At 41.6% G+C, this 13,175-nt stretch overlaps 1 long non-coding RNA gene across 1 annotated transcript in view; it reads left to right on the top strand.

Moving 5' to 3' along the window:
* LOC134761127 (uncharacterized) overlaps window positions 1-13,175 on the top strand; it is a 233,400-nt gene that overhangs the window by 133,771 nt on the left and 86,454 nt on the right. The window contains exon 3 of the long non-coding RNA XR_010139407.1: window positions 6,925-6,989. This is a non-coding gene — a long non-coding RNA (uncharacterized LOC134761127). The remainder of the gene's footprint in view (window positions 1-6,924; window positions 6,990-13,175) is intronic.

The following is a 13,175-nucleotide window of genomic DNA, read 5'->3' as shown; positions in this document are numbered from 1 at the left end:
TTGGACTGAATCACATGGTGGACTCAGGGTTCCAAGCTCGGACTGAATCACATGGTGGACTCAGGGTTCCAAGCTCAGCAGTTTGGCAAGTCAGAAAGCTCAAGCACTTTTGAAGCCTCTGATCACATCAAGTTTGCTAATGTCCTGTTGGCCAAAGCAAATCACACCGTACATGGAGATTCAAAGGGTGAAGAAATAGATTCCATTTCTTTATGGGAGAAAAGGAATTTATGGCCATTTTTGCAGTTTATCACAGACTGCATTTTGAGACATCTGAAAAATGTATTGCAATGGCAGATAACATTTTTGAGTGTTTAGTATGTGCCACATTATGGTCATCACAAAATTTACATTCTCATGATACTTGCCCTTATAGGCTCTACATCTCTGGTGCTTCCATTAAAAAAGGAAAGTGGCTATGTTAAACCCTACTCTGCTTTACACAGCAGATGTGGTGCAAAAATGTTTCTTGTAAATAGAAATTTTGTAGCTTCAATTATATTTTCAGCACAATAGGGGGATTGGCTATTTCAAGGAACCCTGTTGCAAATCCTTTTGGAAAGTAAAGAATCCTTTTGTAACATCTGAAATCACCTCCTGGTTTAGCTGTTTGGAAGGTCGAAGCAAAAGGATTTGAAAATATGGATAATGTAGAAAGGTCTCTGGCCTTGGAGTTGAACTGACCTAGGTTCAAATCTTACCAGATAAGTAATCTTGGGCAAGTTATTTAACTTCCGTAAGCCTTAGTTTCTTTTCTGTTGTTGTTGTAATAGGATTAATAGATACCTATCCCCATTGGCTTACATGAAAAGGGAAAAATTATGTAAAGGGCTAGATATTTTACAGAGGTTCGATAGATTAGTACAATATATTCTTCCACATTATCAGATGTTAGATTTTGTGTAACTACTGTCCTATTTCCTACTACAGATAAAAAACCTTTTGAAATATTTGTTTTCCAGTTTCAGAATTAGCTTGGCTTGGGTTCTCTGTGCCTGTTCTTTTAATCTCACCATAAAGCTATATAGCTATTTGCATTCCTTAATCAAATTCAAGAGGGCAGATGAGGAAATGAATTCATAGCTCTGTAGACATCATGGGGTAAAAAGTCTGTACTAAACCAATTTAAAATAAATTAGCTGAGAAAAAGCAGGTGCTGCCTAACACAATATGCAAAGTTATCTTTTAACCCAATCAGCAGAGAACAGAAAAACAATTAGCAAATTGGATAGCTATTCCAGGTGTCTGAGGGCCACTGGCCACAAGATGGCCACTGAAAGGATCACCACCAGCTTCAGGTCATTAAGTAGACTTGCAGTATCAGCACAAAACCCTGACTTGGGGTGGCCAATCTCCCAGTGCTATGAGAGCATTGGAAGGAATTTATAGCTGGTGAATTACAAAAGCAGCTCTAATTAGGCCCAAGAGGCAATTGCATAAGAACTACTGAGAACATCACAGACTCATATTTGCTTCCTTCTCAGGATTTTATATGAGAGCCTGGTAATGTATGTTCTTTAACAATAGGAGCTGAGAGACCTTAGTGTTAATAGTACTCCTGAGGATACAACTTCCTTTATTTGCAATCCTGCAAAGATCAGTTGGATACCATTGTTAAATCTTGAAATTGCACCCCCCCTTTCCCCAGTCTACACTGTGGCTTAACTCAGAAGAGAGGACCACGGGGAAGAGCTTTTTCTTAACCACCAAACCCCTCCCTATGCAGTAATGAACAATAAATAATCTAGCACTGATTGGTTTTGAAATTTTTTTAAAGGTCCAGCCCATTTTTAAAGTGTTTTAGGAACAAAGCATTTGTTTGTATTAATAAAGAGTAATAGAACCCCTCTAACATCCACAGATTAAAATACTATAATGTTTCTGAATTCAGGGGCTGCTTTGGTCAGATGTATTGGTTCCCCTTGGTCTGCTTTTCCTGAGTCCCTACTGAGGAAATTACTACTTCCTAAGGAATTAATCTACTGAGTGAAAAGGTACTCATTAGATTAATTCTCTAGTTGAATTGTAGTGGATAACTCAGAAATTTCTTTCCCCCTTCCTGTCCTTCCTCCCTTCTTTTCCTTCACTAAATACACAGAGATCCTAACATGGAACAGCCACTGTTCTAGGTGACGGACATGAAGCAGGGAGTCCAGTAGGTTTGGGAGCAAGATCACTCTGAAGAGTTCTAGCCATAACCAGCAACACCTGAAGAGTCTCAGGGAGGACTCACTCATTAGTGGGTGTGTCAGGAGATGGTCTGGCTTCAGTGATCTTATGTTGGTTAGAGCCACTTAGTTGCTTATTAAGAGACTGATTCTTGGGCCATATTTAGGAATTGAGTCACTGTATTCAGTGAAGCAGCTGAATTTCTACCTTTTAAATAAGGACTTCTGTGATGCAGTAGATCCACAAATGGCTTTTGAAAACTTTGCAGTTATTGGCTGAAAATCTCAGGTAGGCCCATGGAGCCTGTGTGTCCCATATTGGATCCTAAGGTCATCTTCCCTCCATTTCTCTGGCAAAATCATCTCACACCTCCAGCTGGTATTAACATCTGCTACCTAAATCCCCAAAGCTGCTCTGGCCCCAGCTTTGTCCAAGGTTAGTCCCCTAACCACTTCTTGTATTCTATGAACCATCACAAAGTTTTCAAACATATTATTTGGCCTATGTCAGCCAGGGTCATTCTGTTGGTATAAGCAAAGAAACAGCGAGGAGCATGAAATCTCGGTATGTGGATGATGGATGGTGTTCTGGCTTTGTGGGGATATCATATCTGGGAAGGGAGTGAGTCTTTCTTCCGCATAGTCTATTAAAGGACAGTCTACCCTACCCTCTACCTCCACCCCCAGAGGGAGTAATGTATTCTGTCTCCTCAGGCAATGCTGCTGTGAATATTTGCATGTATTTCTCTTTTTCCTTCTAGGCTCTGAGGATAAGAACTGTGTCTTATTCTTGTCTATGGCTCAGGGACCAGCAAGGGGCTTGGAACATAGCAGGTTACCTGTGTGATTGTGAAAGAGGAAGATTACTCTGAACCTGAGCAGTGCTGCAGGTGCTGGGCCTTGCTTGGGGCCTGACTCTAATTATGAGCTCTCATTGGGTGCTTGGGGTCTTTTTCTGTCTACCTTTGCCCAGTCCTCTGCTCCCTAAGAAAATATAACTAGGTTTCAGGTGCCTCCAATTGGGTCACTATCCTTAGTATTTGAAATCCAGAGGTCTCTCATTTTCTGAGGAGTTTGTATATATCTTAGGTTAATTTCTCATATTTGGGGCCACATTTTATTTTTTGCTTCCCTGAGTCTATTCTGTGCTAAGGGCATGATAGACAAGAGAAAAATATCCATGTCTAAACTTCCCAGGACTTCTAGAAATAAAAGTTTCCAATTAGCATTCTTTCCTTGGCAGCCCAACTTTGTGATTAAAGAGCTTCATTGGCTTTGGAAACATTTAGAATTAAAATCCAATACTAACGGAGACCCAGGGGCAAGACCTTATGAATAGAGGCCAGAAAGGAAAGCAGGAAAAGCAGATGGAGCCCATGAAAGGGGCAGGGGGAGGTTGCCATTTCTGGAGAGGCAAGGGAGGACAAAATAGCCTACTGAGGTAATTTGCTCTCCCTCAAAAGGATTTTGTAGCAAATTCCCTAGCTGTAATAAGGTCTGAGAATCAGGAAATTCCAGGGGGCTCATCTTTGTTCCTGCTCTGTGAAATGCCACTGAATAAATCAAGGAATTTATTTGTCACTTGTTTCCTCTATAAACTCACTTCATGGCCTAGATGTGCTCTGAAATATCGCATCTAAAGCAGTCATGTAGAATATCAGAGGTCAGCTTGGAGCCATGTAGAATATCAGAGGTCAGTTTGGAGAGGTTGAATGTAACTGAGCTAGATATCTGGAGGTAGGACTGTGCCCCCTGTTCATCTGCCCTAGTTTATTCCATGACACACTGCAGGTCACCTCTCTGTTCCAACCTACTGCTGTTTTTTATTGCACTGTGCTTTCTCACCTCCGTTTCCTCTCTGCCTTGAACATCCTTCCCCCTTGACTTAGGTTGGGTTCCCTAGAAGCAGTGATGAAGACAAGAGATTTATATGATTTATCAAGGGAGCAGTCTCAGGAGAAGGGAAGGGAAGGAGCCAGGATAGGGTAAGGGGCAGGAGTTACAGGAGAATGAGATATTAATTGATCCCTCAGGGAGTTCTGGAGTGTGAATTGCACCATAGAGATTGTCTCACTTTGAAGCAGGGGCCCCAGTACCCCCATGTGGGTCAGCTGTTGGAAGTAGGATGTTTCTGTAGGTGAGGGGTGTAACCTCCAAAGTGAGGTGCCACCAGTTTGCCAGGAGCAACCGTCTTGAGAAGGGAGGCAGATGTGAGCCATAGCAGCCAACACTTGAAGCTCCTGACAGTGGGACTACTGCCCTGGTAAAGCACATCTGCAGGGAGTAGCAGCAGCATACCAGCCACCTGAAGAAATTTGCTTCGTTAACTTCTATTCACGGATTCTTCAAGACTTGGCCCTGGCCACACGTTCTCTGACTACTTCTTTCCTTTTTAGCCTGCTAAGTGTACCTCCTCCATGTCCTGTAAGCCTCCTGGACTTTCTAACCTCTATCTTATCTCCCTGTATGTTAATGGGCCTGCATGAGTATCATCTTTATTAATCATCTCCTTGGTAGTATGAGATTACTTTTCCAATTTCATCTACAATGCCTACCACAGTTTGTATAATGTAATAGCGTTCCATAAGACAGTGTGGGGTGGGTGATTCTTGGATCCTCTATTAGTTCGCTGTGTGATCAAGATCATTTACCTAACTTTTATCTAAGTAGGGAATAGTATCTGCCCACTGGTCTCTTAATGTTGTTGAGAAGGTCAAGCCACAGAACACTATCTTACCTGTGAGGTCTGGTATGAAAACCAGATCTTACTTTATCTTATTCATCATAGTGCAAGAGTCTCTTTGACAAAACCCATAAGAAAGTTGTATGCAGCCTAAGACGTAAGTGTCCCTCTTGGCCCATTCCTCCTCTTGGCACCTTGGACAGTTCCAACAGATTTTTCTGTCTCACATTGGGTTGAAATCTACCAGTAACTTCTCTTGAGTCTTATTTTGCCTCCTGGAGCCACTTAGAACGAGTCTGCTCCACATTTCACATGGCAGTCCGTATGGATTGATTATTTCAGGAGTGTTGCTGTCTTGTCTGCTGTTCTCACCTCTTGCTGATGGTGGCTGCCAAGCCTTTGAAGTCTGAGTCTTGCTTGTTTCCTTCCTTCCTCAGTTGTCATCACCTTCCTCTGTTACACAGTTAAGATGGAAAGAGTTGGAGGTTTAATTTTTTTAAGTTCCTAGGGGAATGGTCCTCAGGAAGGTCTTCTGAGGACACACATAGAATCTTGTCTCTGTTTTTCTAATCCTGGCAACTTGAAGGAAGATGCTGAGAGGCACCTTACATGACCCTATTTTTCCTCAACAACATCTTGATAATAAATGATGTGTCCAAAATTAATTTTCTACTTTTGTGAATAAAGAGTGATTCTATTCGGGTGATGAGGAAACTCCACAGCAGTAAGGGATAAAATATCCGGGAACTACTCCTAGTCATCATTCATTAGCTGGGTGACTTTAGGCAACTCTCTTTGTTGTGAAGGAGGCTATAGCAGCCCTTAGAGAATGAGAGGAGTGAAGACAGACAAAAACCGACAGAGTAAACAAATACCAAAGGGCCCAAATTAACAAGATCTGGTGATGTTTTGGATTGGAGAGTGGTGAGGAAGAGGGAGAGGTCAAGGACGACTCCTGAAGCTTGTAGGAACTCTGGCATGTTGGGTAGGGAGAAGGAGCCTGCAGAATAAATGAATAAGCAGGCCGGTGGGTAGGAGGAAGCCCAGGAGATCGTGGAGCCCCAAGAACCCAGGAAGGAGCATAGATGGAAGGAGTGACCTTCACCTTGCAGAGGTTTCAAGTAAGGTAGGATTGAAAATGTCCTGAGACTTTGGCAATAGACAGGTCACCTAATGATTGCAGTGGCTTTTTAAAGCCTGTGATAGGAGTGGAAGACAGGGCGAGGTGAACTGAGGAGTGGGAGGGGAGCATATGGAGATGGCAAGGATGGATAACTTTCTGGAAAACTTTGGGTGTGAGGAGGAGGAGAGAGTGCTGTAGCTGCAGGAAGTGTGGGGTGGAGGGAAGATATTTTTAAGGTGGGGAAAGCTTGAGCCTGTTTAAGTGTTTTGGGGAAGATTGCGAGGAAAGGGTTGACTAGATAAGAGAGAGATGGGGTAATTGATGCCCTGAAAAGACAGCAGGGAAGAGATCCAGAATGCAGGAGGAGGAACCAGTCTTGACAGAGAAGGGATGCTGCCTCATATGTCACATCAGGGATCTGTGTTAGTGTGGAGGCCACACTCTTAGTAAGCCAGACAATATTTCTCCTTCCCTCACTCCTGTCCACAAAATTAGCTAGATGCTTTTTCTCTAGACATTCCTGCTGGGAGGATGAGACTCCATGACCCTTTAAGACAGGGGAAGGATACTGTACCAGAGCCTCTTCCTAAGAGATCAGTACTTATTAAGTGATTGGGACTAGACTTACTTCCTCTTCTCACACAGTGTCTGATTATGCTTGGCAGTTGTGCCCAGGCCCCCTGTATACCTTTCAAGGTCCCTTTCAAGGTCCATTCTTATCTGACTTCCCAAGTTTACATCTTGCTGCCCTACAGTTAACTTTCTCTGCTTCCCCTTGGATTAATTAGACAAGTTGTAATTATAGGGTATATAATGGTCTCATTTCTCCTGGTCTGTTCCAAGCTCCTCTGTGTCTAGGTACAGAATGAGTAAGCATTCTCTAATGTTGTTGGCCAAGTTCATTTTTCTTATAAATAAAGTCACTGTCTTTATTTTCCTATTTTACAGAGAGGTCAAAAGTCTGTCTGACTCACCTGTGCTAAGTGACTTGAGTGCCATCTAATCTAACTTCAAGGTGTCTGGCTAGATGGTACATGTGCTAATAAAATGCTAATCATAGTGTCATATTTTTGGAGATTCAAGAAGAAATTATTAGAAACACAAATTAATTAAGAGCTTTAATATGCTCGTATGTACCTGTGCATAACTTTTTTTAAAGCACTTAGAAACTGCAAGTCAATAAACATTGTTTTCCCATGCTGCCCTATACTCATCCAACCCAGCGATGATGAAATGCATACGGACAAGAGCAATAAGAAAAATAATAACATTATCACAGGATCAATATCTATTGCTAGCTTCATAAAGGACTTGGCTTCCCATTGATGTTTAATTTTTGTAAATGCCTCTGGAAATTTAAGTAGCAGTAGGAAAACATTATCCTGAGATAATGTTCAATTTCTCCTAACATAACCTCTTAAACTTTGGACGTGTGCAGTTTTCAGTCAGGGACAAATTTAGGAGAACAAATCTCTTTGAAACAGACTGGCAGATTTATTTTAAATAAGCTGGCTTTAAGGCTATAGGTCTAGGAGACAGAATCGTAGAAGATGATTGGAACAACAGGAGCTGAGAAATCTTGGAAGCCTGCTTTTTCTGTGACTTGTTTTGGGGTATACATCAGCATAAAGGGGAGAGTCTCCTCTATCCATGTCATGGCTGATGGTAGCATCTGTGCCAAATTTTAAGCACTAGGGGACAAGTTGGGAGGCTCTGAAAAGCTCACCTGTCTCTGAACACCACGATATCCTAGCATTTTTGTTATTCCTCCTTGCTCTACCTCAACTGCTCTGGCATTGACTCAAATTCCTGGAACTGCATAATCAGCATCTGGACGAATAATAAATGAACTCCTGCCAGCTCTACCATAGGAAAAGCATTAGAGTACTTTGAAGTCCTAGAACCTTCATCTTCTTAGACTTAAGAGTGGTGTTTCTGGAACTTGAGCTTGCATCAGACTCACCTAAGGCATGTTAAAACAATGATTGCTGAACTCTACCCTGATAGTTTTTGGTTCTGTAGTTCTAAGGCAGAGCTCAGTAATTTGAGTTTCTAACCAGTTCCCATATGATGCTGATGCAACTTGTCCTGCAGACCATACATTGAGGACCCCTAGCCTAGAGTTTCCCTTTCTTGACCCAGATGCTGGACTGTTGTAAGCCAACAGTTAGGTCTTTCTGAAATCCATGGGCTCAAGCAGGGGCAGAAAATATCCACATGCCAAAAGGAAGCTTATTATTTTATAGGGACCTCTGCAGAGTGAGCGCCACACTTTGGCTGAAGAGTACGGTTTGTTCCTCACCATGACCTTGGGGTCCCGTCCCAACTAATCCAGAGCCATGTGGGTTTACAAAGACACAGGCATTCCTCCCATATTCTGGCCTCTGACCTGAAATCTTCTAACTTGAGAAGAGAACAGTCACCTTCCTGGGAATCTGAAATAGAAAGGCAAATTTGTGAAGGCCTTTCTGACATCTGAATGGCTGGATTTGCATTTGCTGTAGCGATAACTCAGTGCCATCCAGACCTGACAGTGATGAACGATGCTGGATTCTGCTCAAATTCTATCAAAGCCTGCAGGGTGAAGACTCTGGTGCCTGAACCCAGTGTCTTCTGGCCCTTCCTGTCAAAGCATTGGAGTGACAGGGAGACATTTGAGAGGCAGTGAGGAGGAAGGACAGAGGCATCAGGGTGGGTGTGGCAGCTTCCATATTTAGCAGAGAGAAGCAGAGATGAGGGTAAGATTATGAGTGAGAGAGGAGGGAAGGTTAGAGAACAATGGAAAAATTTTCTTCTTCAGTGTAAGAATTCTGGACCCTTATTTGAAGTCTCTCCTGCTTTGTTGGGCAAAAGTAATGAGAAACTCCACTTGGCTTCAGAATGCAGTGTCAACTCCACATGAATCAAAGCAATGAAAAAAGAATCAACTCAGAGCAGGCTGAGCTATGTGAGGTATGAAAACTTGATCAGGGCCAGCGTGAGTATGGGACTTCAGTCATTCTCCCACTCCCCCACAGGACCCACACGGGTTGGGGGCGGGGGGAATTGTTTAAAAGCATTTAGTTCCTAACTAGCTGCCTCACCCATTATCTTTCCTTTCTTGTAATTTAGGAAACAAAGAACAACACAGAGCCAGATCAATAGCTTATGTCATTTTCATATGTAAACTATTGCTAAACAACTTAGGAACTGCCTTTTCTTTTCTTTCCTTTAAAAATCCACTTGTAACTGTTGCCGATGGGACCGGACTACATATTCAGGATAACTTTAGTCTGTGCTTTGAAGTTTCAATCCTCAAGACTGGCCCAAATAAACCCCCTACTTATATTAATCTTGCCTCAGTTTCTTTCTTTTAGGTGGACAGTGGTGAGAGCAATTAGGCTTTTTGCAGAATTACTCATTCTAAATATTCTTGCTTGTATTATATTTTAGATACAAATTTTCCAACTGTTATTTTTCAAGTCATTGTCTGCTTCACTGTGTCAATTTCTAGTCTACAGCCTTTGTAAGCATTTGTTTCTTTGTTTCAACCGCTTCTATCTTTTTCCTTTCCTGTTTCTTCTCTGGCCCCCTGTTCTTTGTTCCTCTCTGAGGAATGCAGATTTCTGCTGCTCCATACACCTCCTTTCTTTCCAGTCTGGCTTTTAAGAGGAGACTGTGCAGGCAGTCATCAAACACAGGGTCTGGTTCCTAGAGCTACTCCTCTCCTAGGCAATCTGCATTTCAGACAAAATAAGCCCCTCTCACTTCTATTTTGCTTAATGTAAATGTTACTGACGTGTAACATACATGCAGAAAAGTGCACAAATTGTATATTTTCAGCTTGAGGAGATTTCACAGACTGAACAAATGGAGTGGCCAGCACCAGCTCAAGAAACAGAGCACGAACAGCACCCCAAACCTCCTAGTGCCCCCTTTCAGTAATTTCCCACCCTCAGGAGTTACCACTATCCTAACTTCTAATACTATAAATTATTTTTGACTTTTAAAAAACTCGATAGAAATGGAATTATTCAGTACATACGATTTGTGGCTACTTTTTCTCAATGTTATGTTAGTGAAATTTACTCATATTGTTACATGTACTTGTAGTTGGTCATTTGCATTGTTTTCTTCTCTGTATAATGAACATACCACATTTTATTCATTTTACTGCTGATGGACATTTGGGTTTCTCCAGTTTGACACTATTATATATTTTGCCACTATTAACATTCTTTTATATGCTTTTTGGTAAATATACATCCTCTTTCTGTTGGATTTACACATCGGAGTGGAATTGCTGTTTCATAGATTGGCATAGATTCAGCCTTAGTAGATACTACTAAACTGTTTTTAATGTTGCTTTATCAGGCTGAGTGTGGTGGCTCACGCCTGTAATCCCAGCACTTTGGGAGGCTGAGGTGGATGGATCACTTGAAGCCAGGAGGTTGAGACCAGCCTGGCCAACATGGTGAAACCCCATCTCTACTAAAAATACAAGAATTAGCTGGGCATGGTGGTGCACATCTGTAATCACAGCTACTATGGAAGCTGAGATGGGAGAATTGCTTGAACCTAGGAGGCAGAGATTGCAGTGAGCTGAGATCGCACCGCTGCACTCCAGCCTGGGTGACAGAGTGAGACTCTGTTTCAAAAAAAAAAAAAAAAAAAAAGAAAAAGTTGCTTTATCAATTTATACGCTTTATCAATTTATACTCCTACTTAAAAAGTTTGAAGTCTAATTGCTCCACAGCCCCACCCACACTTGGCATTTTTAATTTTTGTTATTCTGGAGAGTGTGTGTTAATAGAAGATTATGGATTTAATTTACAGTTCTTCAGTAGCCAATAAAGTTGAGCACCTTTTTAATATGGTTACTGGCCACTTAAATACCTTTTTGGTGAAGTACCTGTTTAGTATTTCAGCCATTTAAAAAAATTAGGTTGTCTGCATTTTTAAAACATTGCTTTGTAGAAGTTCTTTAAAATTGTGGATATTAGTTGATAGGTGCTCTAGAGCAAGTATCTTCTCCTAGGCAATAGCTTGTCTTTCGACTTTTTAAATTAAGCTCCTTACTTTACAATCATCGTACTTTATAGCTCAAATGTCACCCATTTGATGACTTTTCCCTCATCCCCTTCCTTTCAGGTTATTGCCTACCCTCCTATCCTCCCATAGCTTCTGCCTAATACTCATTCATAGTGATAATTGCCTTAGTTACAATGATCCCTTTTCTTACCTCTCCTGTTTCAGCCCATCAGTGCCTTAGGCACAGACAATCTCTAAATGGAAAGAGTGGCTGCTATTTTTGTGGAGGTTCTGGTTGGGGTTTTGTTTTGCTTTGTTACGTTGTAATTATCTGTGCCCCAGCTTTCTACTACATCTATGTAGTACCTCTGAACGATTTTTAAAAAATACATCTTACTTTGGAGAAAAGAAATATAGATAATATTGTACCTTGGCCCCTGCCTCATTTGCAGCCCTCTGTGCTGTATCTCTGTCTTTTCCAGAGGAACTTTCAATTCAACATGTTAAAAAAGAACTTATCATTTTGTCTTTCTATTCCAGCCCAGTTTCCTTCCTGACCTTTGGCACATATGGGGTAGCAGTCCTATTGCCCAGAAGCTAAAAGCAGGAGGTCACTCTGACTTTTAAATTGTCTTTTACTCCCTTCTTCCAAATCCAAACCATGCTTTCTAGCTCTGCTATCTTTGCCTCTTTCTCTTGGAAAGTTACAGCAGCTTCTAAATGGTTCTCTTAACCATGTTTGCCAAAGAAAAGTTGCACAGGATGGAGTTATAAAGGCAAGGAAGACTTTATTCAACAGGATTGCAATAGGGGAGAGAGATTAAACTCCGCTGAAACAAAAGGGTAGGGGGGTTTTAAGCATTGAGGTAAGCTAGAGGAAAAGTGTTGGAGGACATTAGGAGGGAGGTTGGTTGATGTGATCTGTGTTTGCTTTTTGGCACTTGTGAAAGTTAAGCTTCTACCTTTTCACAGAGACTGGGAGATGCGGCCCTATCCTTCTTGATTACATTTCAAAGGAATGGCTCCTAGGTCCTTGAGAAAGATATTCCTGGGTTATAAAACTAACAAGCAAAAATTGAGAAAAGATTTACATCTCAAAGGGGCAGAGAAAAAATTTACAGTTGAAAGTTTTCTAAAGCGAATGCTCTAAGAAAAGCAGGGTCAGGGGCTTATAGACAGGAAGAAGCCTGTCTAAAGTTTAGTCAAGCTGAGAAGAATGTTAAGGTAATATTGGTCATTCTCACCTCAATTTAATTGCTGGAGTTTAAACTTGGTTTTCCATTCTATTTCTCTGTTCCAAAATCTTTCATGCTTCCATACGAACCACCAAATGAGTTCTAAACTCAGAAACGTATTGAGGAAGTCTTCATGCTCTTATTTCAGACTCCCTGAGTCTATTTTCTGACATACTGGAGGGTGGGGTCACCATGAGGATGGTCACAGCTCTGTGTGCTGATAAGATATATCTCTCTCTGCATTACTGGACCAGCCACTGGGAGCCCAGAGGAGGAATATCAATGGGTTCCATTTCTGGGACTGGGGCCAGGACAAGGGGTTCCAACATCTCTTGGCAAACTCTACCTGAGGCTGTGAGCTGTGGCAGCATAGTCATTGTTGCTGGTCTTCTCTCATCTCTCTGTTGGAAGATACGGAAGCAAAGAGATGAGACAGAGACATGGGGCCAAGTCATTAGAAAGAGTTATACTTGCCACCCCAGAGCTTTCTGCCCTGCTTTCTGGTAAGGTGAGGGTAAGTATGCAATTAGTTGCAATTATTGATCTTTTAATATGAGATTATGGCTAAGCAATTTATACAATTACTGATTTTTTAATATGAGATTATGGCTAACCAATTTATACATCTAAGCATTTTGTAGATGTTCCATTCAATAACCCGTGTTTTAAATACAATATGTTAGATAAAATGATTGTATTTTAAGAGTGAGGAAACTGAGCCTAAGGAAGGTTAACTTCAAAGTATCACAGGATGTAAGTGGCAGCCCCTGGGGTAATATGAATCACAAGCTGGATGAGGGTGGAGCAGGAAAAATGAGACCACGTAAATCCCAAAGTCATTATGAGAGGTTAAGCCGGCTGGGCTTCTGGGTTGGGTGGGGACTTGGAGAACTTTTCTGTCTAGCTAAAGGATTGTAAATGCACCAATCAGTGCTCTGTGTCTAGCTAAAGGTTTG

The sequence above is a fragment of the Pongo abelii genome, chromosome 2, assembly GCF_028885655.2.
Source record: "Pongo abelii isolate AG06213 chromosome 2, NHGRI_mPonAbe1-v2.0_pri, whole genome shotgun sequence".
NCBI classification, from domain to species: domain Eukaryota; kingdom Metazoa; phylum Chordata; class Mammalia; order Primates; family Hominidae; genus Pongo; species Pongo abelii.
Note: the sequence above shows the minus strand (reverse complement) of the source record. Positions and strands in the feature narration are given on the sequence as shown.